Source organism: Scylla paramamosain, chromosome 3 (genome assembly GCF_035594125.1).
Source record: "Scylla paramamosain isolate STU-SP2022 chromosome 3, ASM3559412v1, whole genome shotgun sequence".
NCBI classification, from domain to species: domain Eukaryota; kingdom Metazoa; phylum Arthropoda; class Malacostraca; order Decapoda; family Portunidae; genus Scylla; species Scylla paramamosain.
This window is the reverse complement of record NC_087153.1, coordinates 39320522-39327254: the sequence shown is the minus strand read 5'-3', so window position 1 is coordinate 39327254 and position 6733 is coordinate 39320522. Positions and strand designations below refer to the sequence as shown.

Below are 6733 nucleotides of genomic sequence, written 5' to 3'. Positions count from 1 at the left end.
TTACAAATTTTCTTTCTTTTTTTTCGCTGTACCTTTTTTTTTATTGTAATCGAGCCATAATGTTTTGCGTAAGAGGAATGGAGGAATGGGAATAAGAGATAAAAAAAAAGAGAAAAAAAAAAGGAGATAGATATTAACATTGCGATTCTGTTAAATGATTACAAATTTATAAACATTTCCTCCCTTCCTTCCTTCCTTCCTTCCTTGTCTTACTCTTGTTTTGTTTTCTTGTTTTCCTTTTCTCTTCTTCATTTTCATCCTTCCTCCGTGTGATTTATTATCCTTCTCCTTCTTTGTGCCTTTGTTACAATCGATCAAAAGTGTTGCACGTAAGAGGAATTATGAAAAGTTGAGAAGGTTTAATGCTTGTAATGTTGCAGCGTCTGTTTTTCATTTGCTTTTTTATTAAGCTTATTATTCATGTGTGCTTTGAACACATCATCTTCTTCTTCTTCTTTCTCCTCCTCTGAAATTAAATTCTACCACAGCAATGCTAAACCAACATTGCTCTCCTCTGTATCTCTCACTTATAAACTTACATATGCACTTATCTTGCCTCCATTACTACTTAACTTAGGCATTCTCCCATTACTTCTACGACCACTTAAGATGCACACACACACACACACACACACACACACACACACACACACACACATCATAAGGCCGTCAGTCACCACTTCAGTCCATCACCATCACTCTCTCCATTCATCACCCTCACTACCACCACCACCACCACCACTTGTTTGAATGTATAAATAGCACTTGATGAATGGATGGGGTAAATAGTTATAAATCTCTCTCTCTCTCTCTCTCTCTCTCTCTCTCTCTCTCTCTCTCTCTCTCTCTCTCTCTCTCTCTCTCTCTCTCTCTCTCTCTCTCTCTTTTCAGTATTGCTTATGTTCATTAAGTTAAGACTGGGGTCCGTAGATCATTGTATTACTGTAGTTGTGAATGTTTGCGTGGACGTATGGTTGGTTTTGTAGTTTTCTTGCATAATGTGATATTTTTATTTTATTTATTTATTTATCTTTTCAATGAACTTTTTTTTTCCTTTCCTTCCTTTTTTTTTTTATTGCCAAGAACCGAGTCAAAATTACTCAGTTTCACCTGTTCCTCTTAATTATACGTACCTGCTTACCCACCTACCTACCCACCTACCTACCTATCTACCTACCATAGACTTACCTTCAGCAGGAGCCTCACGTTAGCTAAAGACTTTTCCCTGCCTGCTTCTATATTTCCACCTCCCTATGACTTTAATTCATTCAAAAGGGAGGTTTCAAGACACATCCCTCAATTTTTGACTGCCGTTTTGGGCCATATTCGAGGACCGGCATCTCTCTGGGCCCTTTTTTTTTTTTTAATTGGATTTTTGTTGTCCTTGGCCGGTGTTCCTGCTACATAAAAAAAAAATCAGACATATCCTTTCTCTGTCCTGATCCACAATTCATGAAAACATCTTCCTTTCCAGCAGATTTTCCTTGTTTTTTTTTTCTTCCTTGTTTTTACGTCCCCCTACTCTTTAACCTCCCTACTCTTAAAACTTCCCTACTCATCTTTCACTACTCTTCTTTCCCTCTTGACTATTTCCTTACTCTCATCAAACTTTCCTTTTTTCCTACTTCCCTACTCTTTCTTACTCTTCTACTACCCTTTCCTTTAAACTTCCCTACTCTACTTCCCTTCTTCCCCACTCAATTACTCTCCTTCCCTTCCTCCCCCTCTACCTTCCCTCCTCTCCCTCCCCACGCCGCCCCGTCCCAGTCCTGCACCGCCCCTCACTTCCCATCTAGTATAATTTTAAGTAGCCAGTTTCCAGTACCCACTCGCCGCGCCCCGCCCATCCTTATCAGCCACGCCCTTGGAAGCAACATCCGCCCTCCCGCCCGTCTCACCCTGCCATGATCCTCCCGCCTCCATCTTCTCGCCCTTGCCAAATTAGGATTATAAGGATGTCTGTTCTTAATTCTTGTTCTCTCTCTCTCTCTCTCTCTCTCTCTCTCTCTCTCTCTCTCTCTCTCTCTCTCTCTCTCTCTCTCTCTCTCTCTTCTCGTTTATGTTTTTTTTTAGATTCAATGGAGAAAATATGTTTACTGAGAAAAATATAAAAGGGAGAAGATGAGAGAGAGAGAGAGAGAGAGAGAGAGAGAGAGAGAGAGAGAGAGAGAGAGAGAGAGAGAGAGAGAGAGAGACAGACGTAACTTAATATGGCTTTATTTTTTCTGTCGTGCGCTGTAAATATATACACTCGTCTCTCTCTCTCTCTCTCTCTCTCTCTCTCTCTCTCTCTCTCTCTCTCTCTCTCTCTCTCTGTCTAGCAAGTATAACTGTGTCAAACCTTAGCACACCTCGCATCTCTTATCTTTTATCTCTCTATCTCCCTCTCTGTTTTAATTTCCCTCAGTCCTCGGTAGTATAGTGGTTAGTATCCCCGCCTGTCACGCGGGAGACCGGGGTTCGATTCCCCGCCGGGGAGGATTCTTATTTTTTAAAGGGCTGCTGGCTTTGTAGTAATGTGCTTGACTAACTGAGAGCTGAAAGTTCACAGGTTCGATCCCCGCTTATGAGAATTTTTTAGTGGGAGAAATAGCGCTGTTTTTTTTTCGTAATTGTATATTTTTATTTTCTCTTTTCTTATTTTCTTTATTTTTCCTTCTTTTCCTTCTTTCTTTCCCTTTCCTTTTCCCTCTCTTTTAGTGTGATTTATTGGTTTGCTCCTCCTTTTTCCCTACCTCTTATTCCTCTCTCTTTCTCTCTCTCTCTCTCTCTCTCTCTCTCTCTCTCTCTCTCTCTCTCTCTCTCTCTCTGCATCATTTATCAACAAACACTTGAACATTTTTCCATAACTTTCTTATTCATTTCCTTATCTACTCTCCTTATCAGCTAATTTCCTGTTGCATTCTCTCTCTCTCTCTCTCTCTCTCTCTCTCTCTCTCTCTCTCTCTCTCTCTCTCTCTCTCTCTCTCTCTCTCTCTCTCTGTGTGTGTGTAGAAATCACAGTAGATGTAAAAATAGAAAGAGAGAAGGAACAAGGAAGAAGAAACGATGAATAAGAGGGAGAAGATAAAAAAATATGGAACGAAGGGAGTGAAGAAGAGGGACAGAGCGAAGGAGAGAGATAGAAGAAAAGAGAGAGAGAGAAAAAGAAGGAATAGAGAAAAGAAACTGAGAAAGAACGAAATGTGAAAGAACGAAGGAAAAAAAGGAAGACGATGTAATAAGAGAGAAAAAACGAAAAAAAAAACGAAGGAACGGGAAAGAAAGAAAGAAAGGAGGCAGAGAAGGAAGGAAAGAAGAGAAGGGAATGAAGGAAGGAAGGAGAGGAGGGAATAAAGGAAGGGAAGGGAAGGGCGGAGTAGTCTCGGTTTTAACATCAGCATCCTGCCTCACTTCCGGTCAAAGTCTCAGAAAACCCCTGTGTGGAGGAACCGTTGACTCCCTCCCTCCTTCCCTCCTTCCCTCCTTCCCTCCTTCCCTTCTTCCCTTCTTCCCTTTCTCTCTTCCTCTCTCACTTTTAGTTATGTATATTTTTTTTGTTTTTTTATTTATTTATTTATTTAAGGAAGTTGTTATCATTATTGTTCTTGTTATTGTTGTTGTTGTTATTATTATTATTATTATTATTATTATTATTATTACTATTATTATGCATTTCTGTTTTACCTGTCTGTTTTTTTCATCTTTTTTTTTTTTTTTTTTTTTGCTATTATTACAGGGAAAATTTAGGGTTTTTATTTATTTCATTTATTTTGTTAATTTTTACAACACAATATTGAACGGTTCACTTACTTGTTTCCTTTATTTTCCTCACTATCCTCTCCCTTTTGTTTTCCCTTCCTTTTGTCCTTTCCTCCTCTGCTTCTTCCTCTATCTTCTCTCTGTCTGCCCTTCCTTTCATCCCTCCTCCATCTTCTCCCTCCTTTCTTCTCGATTCCTTCAAGTTCCTTTCATTATTCCACTTCCTCTTTTCCCCTCCTTTCCTTCATCTCCTCTCTCCTTTTCTTTTTTTTTTTTTATCTTGTCCTCCTTCATTTCTTTACTTCCTCTTCTCCTCCCTCCTTCATCTTATCCCTCTTTCGTCTCCTCCCTTCTTATATTACCCTTTTAACTACTCCCCTTACACACACACACACACACACACACACACACACACACACACACACACACACACACACACACACACACACACACAGGCACTTGCATCACTATTTCCTCCTCCTCTTCCTCCTCGTCCACCATGTACTCGTTTCCTTATCATCCTCTCTCTCTCTCTCTCTCTCTCTCTCTCTCTCTCTCTCTCTCTCTCTCTCTCTCTCTCTCTCTCTCTCTCTCTCTCTCTGGTTCATTCATTTTATCTCTTCTTTGTTGTTTTATTCACTAATTTCATGTCTCATTTGCATTTATCACTCACGAAGTACTGCCCTCCTCCCTGCATCTTTCCTCCATCCCTCCTTCCTTTCTCTCCATCTCTCCTCTCCTTCTTTACCTCCTCCTTTGCCTCATCTCTTTTTTTCTTTGTTTCCTTCCTCTGCCTTGTTTTTTTTTTCATTTTTTCTTTTATTTATTTTAGGTATTTTTTTCTTTTTTTTCTTTCATTCTTTCTTTCTTTTTATTTTCTTCTTCCCCACTCTACTTTTTTTTTTACCTCGTACCTTGATTTATTATTTTCTTCTTCCTTCTCTTTCTGTTGTGATTCTCTCTCTCTCTCTCTCTCTCTCTCTCTCTCTCTCTCTCTCTCTCTCTCTCTCTCTCTCTCTCTCTCTCTCTCTCTCTCTCTCTCTCTCTCTCTCTCTCTCTCTCTCTCTCTCACGGATGTTGACAAGTAATTATTTTTCAACACCTTTGTGAAATTAATTACAGTGGAGGTGTCATTATCTCAGCCGCTCCCGCCACGCCCTGCTGTGCCCTTTGTCCTCCTCCTCCTCCTCCTCCTCCTCCTCCTCCTCCTCCTGTACTGGTCATTCCTCTTACGTATTAGTTCTCTTCTCATCTTTATCTCCTTCATTTTTTATCTTCTCGTATATGGTATTGATGTTGAGAGGTCTTACGTCTGTGTGTGTATGTGTGTGTGTGTGTGTGTGTGTGTGTGTGTGTGTGTGTGTGTGTGGGTAGGTAGGTACGCAGGTGTGTGGATTAGCAGGTATTGTTGAGTGAAGGTGTGTGTTGAGGTGAAAGGTGTTTATGTGTGTCTGTGTGTAGGTGTGGAAGATTGTGTGTGTGTGTGTGTGTGTGTGTGTGTGTGTGTGTGTGTGTGTGCTATATGTGGTAAGGTGAATTATTACTTTTACTCTTATCATTGTTATTATTATTATTATTAGTAGTAGTAGTAGTAGTAGTAGTAGTAGTAGTAGTAGTAGTAGTAGTAGTAGTAGTAGTAGTAGTTTACATGGTACATCACACATAGCATTATACCGCAGCACAACAGAATTACAAACGGAAAGATAACAGATAACATGCCTGAACATACACTGAACAGACACACCAGGTGAACATAACTAATTGCAACAGGTGACAGAAAAAATATAACACTGGACATAACTCTATTGTAACAGGTGACAGCAAAACGACAGGAGAACATACCTAATTATAACCAGAACAGAAAAATGACAGCGAACAGAAGTATTGTAACGAGTGACAGAGAGATAACAGGGGACAGAAATTAACAGATGTGATAAGGTGACAGGAGAGAGAGGAGAGGGGAAGAGGGAAGGGAGGAGGGGCAAGGTGACACAATGACTGGCACAAACAGGTAACCTTTCACCTGTGTAGTTCCCGTGGATCCTCCTCCTCCTCCTCCTCCTCCATCTTGCTGGTAATTAAGGAAGATATGTTTTGGTGGAGAAATGTGGAAATCATGATGAAAAGAAGGTGTTTTCTTGGTGTGGTTTTGTGTGAGTGTCCATCTGTGTGTGTGTGTGTGTGTGTGTGTGTGTGTGTGTGTGTGTGTGTGTGTGTGTGTGTGTGTGTGTAGCTTTGTTTTGTTGTGTCTTTGTGTATAAGAGAGAGAGAGAGAGAGAGAGAGAGAGAGAGAGAGAGAGAGAGAGAGAGAGAGAGAGAGAGAGATACCTTTAATAAGTCTTCCTTTATTGTTTTTTTAGTTAGTAATTAAGTTTGCTAATTATTCTCTACGTTCCTTTGAGAATTGGTTAGTCAGGTGATTAAATAGTTATCTGGTTATTTATTTATTTATTTATTTATCTATTTATTTATTTATTTATTTGTTTATTTATCTATTTATTCATTTACTCATTCATTCAGTTACTATCTTGTTTTGCCCGTGTATGTCGCTCTCTCTCTCTCTCTCTCTCTCTCTCTCTCTCTCTCTCTCTCTCTCTCTCTCTCTCTCTCTCTCTCTCTCTCTCTCTCTCTCTCTTCCCCGTCAGCAACCTCCCAATTAAGATAAGCCACAAGAAGATGCCGGTGGAGGACTAGAAAAACTGTCCTCGCCTTTTATCACCTTCAGATAAGAAATAGAGGCTGGAGGAGGAGGAGGAGGTGGTGATGGTGGTGGTGGTGGTTGTGGTGGTGGTGGTGGTGGTGGTAGAGGGAAGGGTCTAGAGATTTGAGGAAGGGGAGCTTGAGGTTAGAGAGGAAGAAAGATAGAGAGAGAGAGAGAGAGAGAGAGAGAGAGAGAGAGAGAGAGAGAGAGAGAGGAGGGGAAAGTGAGAAGGATATGAATGATTGATATTATGAGAAAAAAAAAAAGAATTAGTGAGAGAAATGAGAGGGG

At 40.3% G+C, this 6733-nt stretch overlaps 1 non-coding gene across 1 annotated transcript; it reads left to right on the top strand.

The window, feature by feature from the left end:
• The first annotated feature begins 2407 nt into the window (after positions 1-2407).
• Trnad-guc (transfer RNA aspartic acid (anticodon GUC)) lies at positions 2408-2479 on the top strand. The gene has a single exon. It is a non-coding gene; the product is annotated as a tRNA-Asp (tRNA).
• The last annotated feature ends 4254 nt before the right edge of the window (positions 2480-6733 follow it).